The sequence below is a fragment of the Diceros bicornis genome, chromosome 1, assembly GCF_020826845.1.
Source record: "Diceros bicornis minor isolate mBicDic1 chromosome 1, mDicBic1.mat.cur, whole genome shotgun sequence".
Classification (NCBI taxonomy): domain Eukaryota; kingdom Metazoa; phylum Chordata; class Mammalia; order Perissodactyla; family Rhinocerotidae; genus Diceros; species Diceros bicornis.
In genome coordinates this window covers 46,263,849-46,276,572 of record NC_080740.1, presented here as the reverse complement: position 1 = coordinate 46,276,572, position 12,724 = coordinate 46,263,849, and the positions used below count along the sequence as shown (strand labels likewise).

At 34.9% G+C, this 12,724-nt stretch overlaps 1 long non-coding RNA gene across 1 annotated transcript; it reads left to right on the top strand.

Moving 5' to 3' along the window:
* The first annotated feature begins 456 nt into the window (after positions 1 to 456).
* Positions 457 to 12,046, top strand: LOC131404672 (uncharacterized). Its single transcript, XR_009219826.1, has 3 exons — positions 457 to 836; positions 3,093 to 3,150; positions 7,526 to 12,046. It is a non-coding gene; the product is annotated as an uncharacterized LOC131404672 (long non-coding RNA).
* Positions 12,047 to 12,724: the final 678 nt, after the last annotated feature.

The following is a 12,724-nucleotide window of genomic DNA, read 5'->3' as shown; positions in this document are numbered from 1 at the left end:
TGAAGACTATAATAAACATGTACTAAATATCAAGGGGATTACATGGAACATTATAATTAACAAATTTTATCTTTTCATAGGTTTAAAATTGTACATATGGAATTAAATCTATATGTAGATTTGCTAAATGATACTGAATTTTTGTTTAGTGTTACCTGTAATTCCTTAACTTGCATTAGAACCTTTTGCTAGAGATCTACTCAATCCCATCCTCAGCATCAGGACATAAATCTTTCTATAACTCTTGGTTCCTCATCCCCAAATCCACAATTCTTTTTCCCTTCATAATGGCATTAAGTTCTATTTCTGAATTTTAGTCCTCATATATATTTTAATATTTATTGCTCATTTTGGTTTATTTTCTTTAGTGATTCTCTATGTTGATTTTATAAATCATGCTCATTATTTTTAGCCCATTATTTCATCGCTTTCTATCAGTACTTGTCTTAAGTTTTCTGTCTAGTTTGACCCCCTCTTGGCTTTACTTTTGTTATCTGTGAAGATAGCACCATCTAACTCCACTGACCTCTTTTTCTTTTGTATGCTTGTTGTCAAGGCTTCTATGTGCATTTGTTTTGTTCTGACTCTTGTTCTTTGTGAGTCTGAGTGCTTTTCTTTGTCATTGTTTCTTCATGTATTGCACTTGGGTGCTGGGCTTCTGACGCTTCATTTCCGCTTTGCATTTCAGTTTTCTTGTAGAACAAATGCATAAAAAATCAGGGATAAACCTCGGTAGCCTGAAGAAAGGATGTCAAACAAAAGACATGGCTTACAATGCATTAATTCAAGGACATTTATCATTAAATATTTTCAACCATGTCTCCCTGAATTACCAGGTGATTTTTAAAAAATATTGAAATATGATAACAGGAAAAATATGAAAACTAAAATAAAGCCTATTGCATAATATTTATCAGCTTCAGAAACAGTGTTCCTGAGGGATGAGCTTTGGGCAGTTACTGAAAAACTTGGCTACCTAGGGATTTTCTGTGCACTTATATTTACTGTACTGCCTGTTTATGGCAAAATCTTGACTGTGTCATATTACAATTTATGCAAAATGGAGCTGGGAGTTTTTCTTTCTCCAAAATATGTACTTCATTGATTTGTTTTTAATTCTATAAAATAATGTACATGATAAAAATGTTTTTTAAAAAAGCAAAATGAAAAATTGTCATCTCGCTATGGCTCTCCATTCCCTTTGGGCAAACAGCACAAAACCTGTGCTCTCTTTCTGAAAATTATCTTTATGTTCAATTTTCTGGAGCTCTTTCCATAGAAAGAAGACCTTGTTCAGTAATTGTTTAGTTCTTGTATGATACATAACATATAAGTATATTTAAAACAAATATTGAAGTTTGTTTAAAATATCTTTAAAATATTGAAAAAAATTTTTAAGACATCTTTTATAGAAGGCCAAATTACAAACAAAAACTGCTAAAAAGCTCATCCCAGTGAAGTTATTCTTATCTAAATAATATAGTAATTGAAGAAGAAAATATAAAGTAGAGTGAAATGATATTAAGTACGGTTGCCACAAGAATCATTTTTTTATTGGATGGTTATTATTGTCAGACTTGATAAAAACTTTATTGATCACCCTCTGGCACATTTTCTCCTTTATTTCCCATGAAAGGAAGAGCAGATGAGAAAAACTAAAAGGGCATTTCAGAAGTAAGTCACACGGTTCGTAGAACTCCACATATCAAGAAAGCCAGTTTACCCCCTGAGGACAAATGGTTAGAAGGTTCAGCAACAATTGTGAGTTGCGTTGATAGTGTTCTCCAGAGATAAGGCCTTCCTTTATGAAATTAAGAGTAAAAGTCAGGAGTTTGGTTCTACTGCACAGGATCTAAGAGGCCAGAACATACCATGCGTCTATGGTTTAAGAAAAGCAGGAACAGACCCAGGTTTGTGGCATCTAAACTTGAAAGCTTAAAGGATAGAAATCTAAAGAGTTCACTTCTTAGCAAAATATAAAGAGACTAAAATAAGTAAAGTTTAATGTAAAATTTAGTATTATAATTACACAGAGCTTTACATGTACTTTGCTCTTGCTCTGTATTTTAGTGCCTACATTATATCTATTGATTGAATTAATTGAAATTTATACCATTCATATCTAGTAAGTTCTTACTATGTACCAAGCAGGTACCGTGATAAATGTGGAGAATAGACGTTGTTACTGCATTCATGGAATTAACAGTCAACAGGGACTAAGATAGTAAACAATCAATTAAAAGATAGTCTAATAAATGCCACAAGAAGGAAAGCACAGAGTACTATAGGAACAGATAGCAAGAGTACCTCATTGATTCTGGAAGTGGGGTGAGGTTTAGGAAAGATTTCTTAGAGGAAATGATTAGTGGATAAGTGAATGAAGAAAAAGAGTTAGCTAGAAAGAGAGAAAAGTTGGGAGAGGTAGAAAAAGAGGGAACATTGTTTCAAATAAAGAAAACAGGAGGTGCAAACAGCAGGTGCAAAGCCTGGAAGAGAGAGCATTGCAAATTCAAAAGGCTGAAAGAAGTTGACTGTGGCTGGAGGAAAAGGTGGGAGGCCAGGAAGAGCAGTAGTGAAAGCTGCAGCTGCTCAAGGCCGGGTGGTCAAGGGCTTCGTGGCCCCCTAAGGTATTTAAGCTTCATCCTAAGGGAAAGGGAAAGCCACTGAGCAGTTTTAATTAGGGCATTGTCTTTACATACTAGGTGTGGGTTTCTGAAAGACCCCTGATTGCTACATGGGAAAGGTGCTGGGGAGAAGCAAGACTGCAGGCAATGAGAGCAGTTAATAAGCTTTTGTTGTAATCCACATAATATATGATGATATGATGGTGTCTCAGACTGGCATAGTAGCAATACGGATGGAACTATTTGGACAGCTTAGGAGACAGAAGGCAAAACTCCAGAGGATTTGGTAATTAATTACATGTGGGAGAGCTGAACAAAGAAAAAACAGCCAGTCATGGCATCTAGATTCCTGACTAGGGCAACTAGGAGAATGGTGGTGCAGTTCACTAAGTTTGGACCCATTAAGTACCATCAGATCTATTTTACAATTCAGTGTAACCATAGATTGTCTTATTGTCTCCATTCCAGGGAGGACATTGAACCCTAGAGTCTGGATGACTTGAATGACATCCCTAGTTATTAAGTGGTATGTTAAACCTCACTCAATCTAATGTTCAGGTGTTTGGTAGGTATGACATTTTTACTTTCCATCATTTGGATCTCAACTTATCTTAACTATTTAATTTATTCACTTAATTGTCAATATGTATTCATTGCATTTATAATGGGTAAGCACTGAGAATTAAAGTCAACAAGGCACAGTCCCTGTCTTTAAGGAGCTTACAGTCTAGATTCCTGATTTGCAGCAAGAATGACTAGGAAAAAATACATTGGTTGAGACTTGCCTTACAACTACATACTTATTTAGTGGCAAACATTAAGTTCTAATGCGTTGTCTGAGAAGCAATGTTAAATTTCACAGTCTTGACATGTTTTTCTTTTTTTTCTTTTTTTTTTTGCTGAGGAAGATTAGCCCTGAGCGAACATCTGTGCCAATCTTCCTCTATTTTGTATGTGGGACGCCTGCCACAGCATGGCCTGATGAGCAGTGCATAGGTCTGCACTGGAGATTGAACCTGTGAACCCTGGGCTGCCAAAGCAGAGTGCACGAACTTAACCACCGCACCACCAAGCTGGCCTTGACATGTTTTTCTTTTTCCATTCTTTTGGGAAATTTAAAAAAAGGGCAGAAATTGTGGCAGAGTGGGCTTGTTGCCTTTTGATACCTATTCTCCCCCACCAGAACACCAATGTTCACCTGGGCAAATTGACACACCACTTTAAAATTATATTTCCTTGCCCATCTTGCAGCTAGATATGGCCATGTGATAAGTTCTGGGCAATGAGAAACAAAGAGCTAACCTGTGGGACTTCTAAGATGTCTCCTTGAGAGAGGTTGTACACATTTCTCCACCTTTTCTCCTGTCTTGCTGCCTGGGGTGCAGATGTAGGAGCTGGAGCTCCCATGGCCATTGTGGACTATGTGGATAAGGGTGACACTCCAGTGGTGGCACAGCACTGAGCTGAAAGGTACCATGATACATGATGATGTCATGGAGCCCCCATAGAAATCCAGGATCAGAAACATCAGACTTCTTTTACGTGAGAAAGAAAAATTTCTATTTGATTTAATTGCATAATATTTTTTTTAATACGTAGCCAAATCTATTCCTAACTCATACTTCCCCAAACAACAAACTAAAGAATCTGCAATTGTTTATTCAGGAACTCTTTTTGAGACAAGTAAATGTCAACTAAGGGATTGTCCTGCTTTTATTAAAAAGACATGCCCAGAATAAATATTATAAGAACTCTCGTACTTTTGTTATGCAAGTGCAGAGCCAGGAGCAGGAAATTACTTCCCAGTTAGAAAATTCACAGGCTATGAGGACAGGTTGCATGATTTTGTCTACTAATATACTCAGAAAAGCAAGTTACTTTTGAGCTGATATATTCATATGTTCATGCTCTGAGGAAAACAGCAGCAGTGACGTGCCCCAAGGACACTAAATCCCAGTATACGCATAGTGAAAGAAAAACAGAATCTTCTTCACAGGTCTCTTCTCATTAGCTGAAGATACATCTGTCTGAGACCAAGGCTAGGAATTGATCAGCTAGCTCTAATAACCCGATTATTGTTCTATACACCTTGTCTTACCTGTCCCTGTATCAGCTAATCTGTATAGGATGAATTGGTAAATTTGTCATATAAGTATTTTTGGCTTTGTTTTGTCATCTTGAGTACTACTGTGTTCAGATCCTATCTCTATTTCTTCATAAGAAGAAAGTTGTATATAAGGAAAAGCCTTAACATTTATTTCAAAAGGTTAATAATTAAGAGTTCGTTTTAATCAGGTTGATTTGAACTTTCAAAAATGCTATGAATTTCTTTAAACAAAACTTTTTTCCCATATAGAATGAGAGATAAAACAAAAACCTAGTCTTTTCCCCAAATCCTGGCATATTTTAACATGAAATTCAATAATAAAACATGGCAATATATCTACACTTTTGGTACTGAAGATTACAAATGATGTTTTCTACTCCATTATATATCTTAGGAGAAGAGTGAGTACAAAAATTGATTTATGATTACCATCATAAATCTCTTATCAATTGTGATCACATATGTATGGCATAAGAATTAACTTTACACTGTTACTGAGGAGAAAATAAATTGTTCATAAAACAAGTAATCACTCAGTACTCAGAATATCCAACAGATAATTGATCTACAGCTTTATCTTCTTTATTCTTATAAGAATAATTGTCCAGAAATGACAAACGTTGCCAACCATTTTTTTTCCTAGAAAATATAATTGTGAAATAGCCAATTAGACTTAGAGTTTCAGATCAATATTTTGATAGCTCTTCAAGATGAAGCATTCTTTTGATAGTGGCCAAAATTAAGGGCTACATTAAGAGGAAGATTTTCAATAAGTGATTTCTGCTGCATCTAACACAGTGTAATTAATGATATGTCTATAACACTGCCAGGACATTAAGTGGAATTTACTAATAAATGCTGTTACGTTTTCACTTCTGCTTTGATGATTTGCTTTACATTAATATAAATGAGGTAAAATTAACACCAGCTCAAAGTATAGCAGGCCGTTTAATTTGGTTGAATATTTTTCAACTGCTTTCAAGTAATGCATTTCATTTCAATGATAAGAAAATAAGACCATTTATTATCCTCAATTTATGAACAAATAATTTTGTGTATTCTTTTTAATTTCTTATCAATTTCTGTCATTTCTCTCAGATGCAAGACAAAACTTCTTAAAATATTTAAAAAATCAGTTCTTAGTCAAAATTTTTGTCTTTTACAATAAAAGTCCTGAAGAGAATACCATTTATTTTCTAAGAAAACTACCTGGGAATAGAAAGCACCCCGTTTCCATTGTAACTAAGAGTATGTCACTGCATTTATCATTAAGCATTTCTACTTGCTCATTCTATTTTGCTCATTTTTTCCTCTCATGTGCTTACTGAGAGAAGATTTTTTTACTTTAAATGGAGCTTGTTACTAAACATTAGGAGTCACTTGAAAGAAAGAAAAGGTCTTTCTAAAAAGTCCCTGAAAAGGGGTTGAGAACAAAATATTTAACAAAAAATAAAACAAAACCAAAAATCTCTAAGAGAGCTATTTTAAATCAATGTAATGTAAAGTAGAAAACATATGGCTAAATTTAGGAGCAAAAAAGAATACGTAATATTATCGCTTAAAGGAGCAATAAGTATAGGTAAAGCTTGTTAGGAGAAGTGCTGAGGAAGAGGCATATGTTGTGATGAGGAACACGTGTTCCGATCCTAATCACAGCAGTTGGCAGAGGGTCATAGTAGGACAAAGCGCATAGTGCAAATCATTCCCGTGCTTAATTGTGACGTTTCTAAACTACAAAAAAAAAGTACACTGTGAATTTCTTTTGAGGAGCTAGACTTGGGCAGCTAGATACAATTAGACATGAAAGTGAGTGGGAGCACATTCTTTTTTGTCTGCACTTCACTATTTGCATTTCTATAGCACCTAATGTCTAACTGTTCAATAAAAATTGATGTGCATTGATTTTGACTCACAACTTTGGAAGGAAGCATGAAGGGAAAATTGTGGGTACCAGGCTGAGTGGGGAAGGCAGTCCATCTCTTTGGAGGCATGCATTTGCAATGGTCGATTTTCCTGGTCTAAGGGCCAGGTGAAGATAAATTCCCTAGTGTTTGGGTTGAAGGTATGTTTTATGGAATAAAGAACTGAGAAGGATGACATCTTTCTCAGGAGGGGAGGAGAATGCATGATAAGGATGCCAAGCAGATTCCAAATGGAGGGCTTACACTCTGCTCTCCTAGGTTATGAATTTTCCCCTTGGAGGCATTCTGAACTCATTCCTTGTGCTGTGTGGACAGGTGTGTGCACTGTGCCTTGCTTATATTTACTTCTAAGAGGGAAGCAAGGGCAATCTCAGAGGAGAGGAGAAGAAAGTGACTGGGAGGGGACCTCTTTGTTTTTCTTTGATTTGACTCTGGAACCCGTAACTTTTGGCTTCAGCCCTAAGAATATGATTCTAGCCCTGGCTTAACCATGTTGAGTTGCAGGCAATTAGAAACATTGCTTTACCTAATCCAGATACAATATCTACAGTTCCAGTGTTCTCACCTGTGTGTAACCTTGAAGGTGTGTTTTCGTATTTTTAACAGGTCCCTGTGGAATGTTGGGATTCATATTTTGAATTGTGATTAGGTTTTCTTAAATGGAAGAAAGGATTAGACCAGCTTTCATACATGGAGATTTAAACAATTTTCAGCCGAACCCTTTTATATGTGGAAGTGATTACATACAAGATAATTTTAAAAATCCCGTGCTACATTTCAAAGCCATAGTAGCAAAATAACAAGAACAAAAATGCTTCTTTGTATAAAAGTTGCCATGGATTTAAAAAAATGCAACACCTTTCTCACAAAAGGGTTAAACTGCTTCTCTCTACTGCTCACCATTCCTATCACCATTAAGAGGATATCATTACACACATGGAAACTGCCTGACAGGTAAGTAACACTTGGGCCCCTGAATGCTGCCTAGACTCTGGGCTTCACATTTGTTTTTTTATGCTGTCTGGGACACTGACCCTGGAAGCTGCTCTGACACTTCTATTCTTATTTCAGGAAGTGAGATTAACAGCAGAACACTATTATAATCATGTAGGTGTTATGATGATAAGGCTATTGAATATGGTACTATGGATAGAAACGAGCGGAGGATTTAAAAGGCTTTTCCATAAAAAGGAATTGACAAACCCTGGTACTCTTCAGTGCAGGGAGAGGATGACTTAAATCTTTCGAGTATAGTTTCCTTAGAAAAAAATAACTGGTGACATTAAGGAAGTCAAAGAGAGAGCCAGTTGGAAGAGGGAAATAATGTTTTTTGTTTGTTTTTAACATGGTCTATTAAAGTTGCATTGAAGTATCTAAGTCAGCATTTCTAGGAGGTAGTTGGGATTGTAGCTTAAGGTTGGAGCTGTAGAAAAAGTATTTGAGAAGTGGCTACGTGGCACCTATGTGGATGTCATGAGAGTTCATCAAGGAGGGAGAGAGAGAGAAAAACAGAAGTCTGGAATCTGACCCTTGGGAGGTGTACACATTTGCAGGGAGAGGAGAGGAATTGGAGAAGGTGGCAAAAGGGCTGAGTGGGAAATGGGAGGAGACCCACATGACTTCTCCTTGCCCTCTGAAAGAGGATGACAAACTAAAAGTGTAAGTATAAAAACATACCTTTTCTCCCTGTTTTTTCCTATCTTGTCTATAAGACATATTCTTACGGGTGTTGTTTCTCTTCAGAATGTAACTCAGTGTGATGAAGTAATGATGAGGAAGAAAATTTGTTTGACTGAGAAGATTTTTTATGAGTTTATCACATGCTACCATATCCACGTATTGTGGCAGCCATGGAAGTGTGCCACTCCGATCTCCTTCAAGAGAAACTGCTGCGAGAAGCAGATTGACTGAGGGAGTCCCAGCTGCTGCTGCCTCTGGATCCACCACTGTATTGAAAGCAGTCTTCCCCGGGTTGTACCATCAGTGACAAGTATAGTGTGGCTACTATTGAAGACCATTCCTGTTCAACACTGTCTACTAGGCAACTTTTGCTTGGGGACAGCCCATTGGCCTGGTGGAGATTTTCTCAGAACTGCCCTGTTGTCTGTGGCTCTTTCCGCCCTGTCCCTCCAGCCGTATTCCTTTCATATGCATGGAACCTGCTCTTGCTGATTACTCCTCTATCCTTCACAGGGTGTTTCTCGCAATATATTTCTTGGTAGCTGCTTCTCAGGACCCAAAGTGATGCAACATATCAAACTAAGTTTAATAGATGACCTGGATAGCTCTGATAACCCTGATCCCTCAGAAGCAGGAGCCAAACCCCCTAAAAAGTTTATTTGACATTAATTTGTTTCCTCCCAAGATTTTAGGACTTAATTATATTCTATTTAAAGTAAGATCTGTGTGAAAGAACCTAGACTATACCAGATCTCATACATGGTCATGACTCTGCTATATTTAGCTTAATGGGGTCATCAGTTTCATCTCATAAACCATGCCCATTTGGAAAAAATAGCTGACTTGCATATTTTGAATTTGCTTCTGTCCTTTGAAGAATTTATTTTTTAAACTGAATTTATAGTAACAGTTCTGAAGAACCATTGGCTTTTCCAAATGATTAATAAATGCAAAATTTTATATTATTTAGAGATTTTTTAAAAGATTAACAAAAAAGTAGGTCACTAAAGTCTTAAAATTAGGAAAAATATAGGGGCATTTCACGTGGCAGATTAACAAACCAAATTACTCAAAATGAATATGTTCTTAGGGAATAATAAGCTTCTGAGAATGGGATAGGCAATTTAAGTCATTTTATCAGATAGTTCCTCGAATGACTGGATGAATGAATTGATTATGCAAAATTGAAAGAAAAGCTTTGTAATCAACAAATAGTTTGGCACAAAGATAAAGGTTTCCAAATAAATTGCCATGTCAGAATATTAAATAACAATGTAACTATATAAGTGAGTTAATGCAACTTCTCAATATATATCATGTGTTCTATTTGAAAGAGCTAATTAGTTGGCATTTAAGAAATCTAGCTTTAACTCCCAGCTGGCTAGGTAACATTGGACTTTTTTTAACCGTTCTGTTCCCCAGATTTCTCAATTGATGTGTGAGTCTCTCAACATTTTTAAATCTATAATTTTATTCAGTTTATTTCCAGGAGATTATGCACTAAGAAAAACAATCACCATTTTTTGTAAAAGTTTGATGGACATATATTCATCAAATAGATACAAAAACAATATTGCAATGTCAGCAACTTGTATATACCTATTCATATGTTTACTTCAAATCCATTTCTCCTCTACCTCACTCACATTATGGAATTCCTTTAAAGACGGCGGTCCTGTCTTACTCATTTTATTTCCTACAATGGTATAGTAGGTGTTAAGTAAACATTGTGGGATTAGATTGAATATTTTGTATCAGTAGAAGGATTGTGGGGTTTCATATCATGGTTGCTTGTGAAAATACTTTTATAGCAGATGTTAAATAAATATTTGGGGAATAGGATTGAGTATTCTGTATCAAAGAAGTGTGAGAGGTTTCAAGTCATGCTCGAAAACACTTATTACATGTAAGATTTCTGTGGTACTGGAGGTATAAGAACTCAGTCCTATAAAAAAAAATCTCAAGCTGTGTTCACTCTTTAAAGCAGTCATGAAACATGAAACATTCATTTGCACATATGTTTCATTAACATAAAAAACAATAGCATATATAAGTGCCCAAGAGTTATTTAAATGGCATTCTTATCTTGTGAAGAAAGGAGGAAAATAACAATAATATTTAATCTTGTCTATTACGTATCTGACATTAAGTATAAGAGCCTTATAATATTATTTCATTTACTTCTCACAATGGTTCTATGTGTCATTCCCTCCAATTTCAGTTGAAGAAATTCAGAGGGGTTAATAAATTGCCTTAAATTATCCTGGTATTAAGAGGCAGAGCCAAGATTCAAACTCAGTGAGTCTGTCTCTAAAGCTCAAAGATTTTCCATCAAAACAAAGACTCATATTCCCATAGTAGTTTACGAATCGTTGGGTAAATCCTCAAATGTGGTTTCATTCATTTACCGTTTAGTGAGAGGCTCTGTCCTTGGTGCTGGATTGCAAAGGTTAGGAAAGCCAAGGTCCTTCTTCTCATGGAGCTTACAGTCTAATGGCGGAAAAAAAACAATAAAAAACAAACAACAGTCAATAAATAAATGAGATTATTTCAGCTCTTTCCTTTTATTTAAAACAAAACAAAACAAAAACCCCTCAGTGATATCTGGGTTATTCCTCTGACTCCCAATAACTAAAAATAGAAAACGTTTCCATTAACTTAGTGAAGAGGATACCCTAAATGTCTATAAGAAACTTAATGAAGAGGATACACTAAAAGTCTACAGAAAACCTAATGGTAAAATATTGAAAACATTTCCTTTGAATATTAGAAAAAGACAAATGTAAAAGAAGACCTGAATAAATAAAAATGCATATTATATTTTTAATTAGGAAAGATATATTACAAAGATGCCAGTCGGCCAAAATTTAATCCATAAATTTAATGACACTCTATGAAAATCCCAATGGGATCTTATGGCAGTTGGCTTATGAAAAGGAAAGCATATAGAATAACCAATTAATTTTTGGGAAAAAAAAGGAAGAAAAATATTTGACAGGCATTGCCATATCAGATATAAAATAAACTACAAACTCTACTACTTAAAAGAATGTGATATTTATGGAGAAACACATCACTGAAACAGAAGAAAGACACAAGAAAATAGTGCCATATAGGTGTAACAAATTCATTTGCAATAAGGATGGTGTCTCCAATCCATGCAAAATGATGTACTGCTTAAACAAACAGTATTGGGACATTGAAAATGAAGTAGGAGGGAAATAGATTAGTTGTAGATTGCATCCCATGTACACACACACACATGCATACTTAACACAAACTTCAGATTGTTTTAAGAGCTAAATAAGCAAATAAACTTATAAAGTTTATAGAAGGAAACATGGGAAAGTAATTGAAAAATCTTGATTTTTTATAATCTTGATCTGAAATGTGTGTGTGTGTATATGTGTATGTGTATGTAAGATGAAAGCTATATCTGAGCCCAACAGTTATAATCAAAGACTGACTGATTTGACTATGGAGAAATTTAAATCTTTCACAGCATAAAAAATAAAATCACCATCAGCAAAATCAGAAGACTAAGGGCTGACAAGTATGATATATTTACACTCTCTATATGAGACAAATTTATGTTTTTAAAAAAAATCTGTATACAAACTAACTTTTAAAATGATAAGCCATTTGGAGAAAAAAAGCAAAGGTGATGAAGAAATGATTCACAGAAATAAAAAAAGATATGAAAATATACTCACCTTCATTAGTTGTTAAGGAAATTCAAATCAAAATGAAGTACTTCTTTTTGGTCACGCCTTAACAAAAGATATAAAAATTTATAATCTAAGAGTTTGGCAAAGGAGAAAGAAAATATATTCTCATGGGTTGATGAGGGTGTAATTTAGCAAAGACTTTTTGTTGGGATACTTGTTAATATCTGTCAAAACAAAATCTTTCTTACTATTAGAGTTAATGCTTTCATTTTTATTAGTTTATACTGTAAACATTACTGCTGGTTTTTTAGTGGTCAGTGCAGTCAAGTATCAGCATTGACTTTGCCTGTCAGGTACCAGGAGGGATGCTTGGTATATTTTCTACATAGAAACTCAGGAACTGCATACCTCAGACTTGAGTTACTATCAGAGTATCATAGTTATCTGAGAATAAATATCTACTTTAAGTTAATCCATTTTAAATGGGTACCAAATTTTATAGAAAATGGTGAAATGTAATATAATTAGGAAATTTTCTTGATAAATAAAACCAAATATTATAAAATGAAATAATATCTATGTGATCAAATTTAGATTATAATTGCCTCTGTGGACTATTTCTTAGCACAAGATGTGGATAAAGACTTGACATTTTTGGTGTAGCATTTCCAATAACATTGTATGATAACATAATATTGAATCCCTCATTTATGACCTTTACAA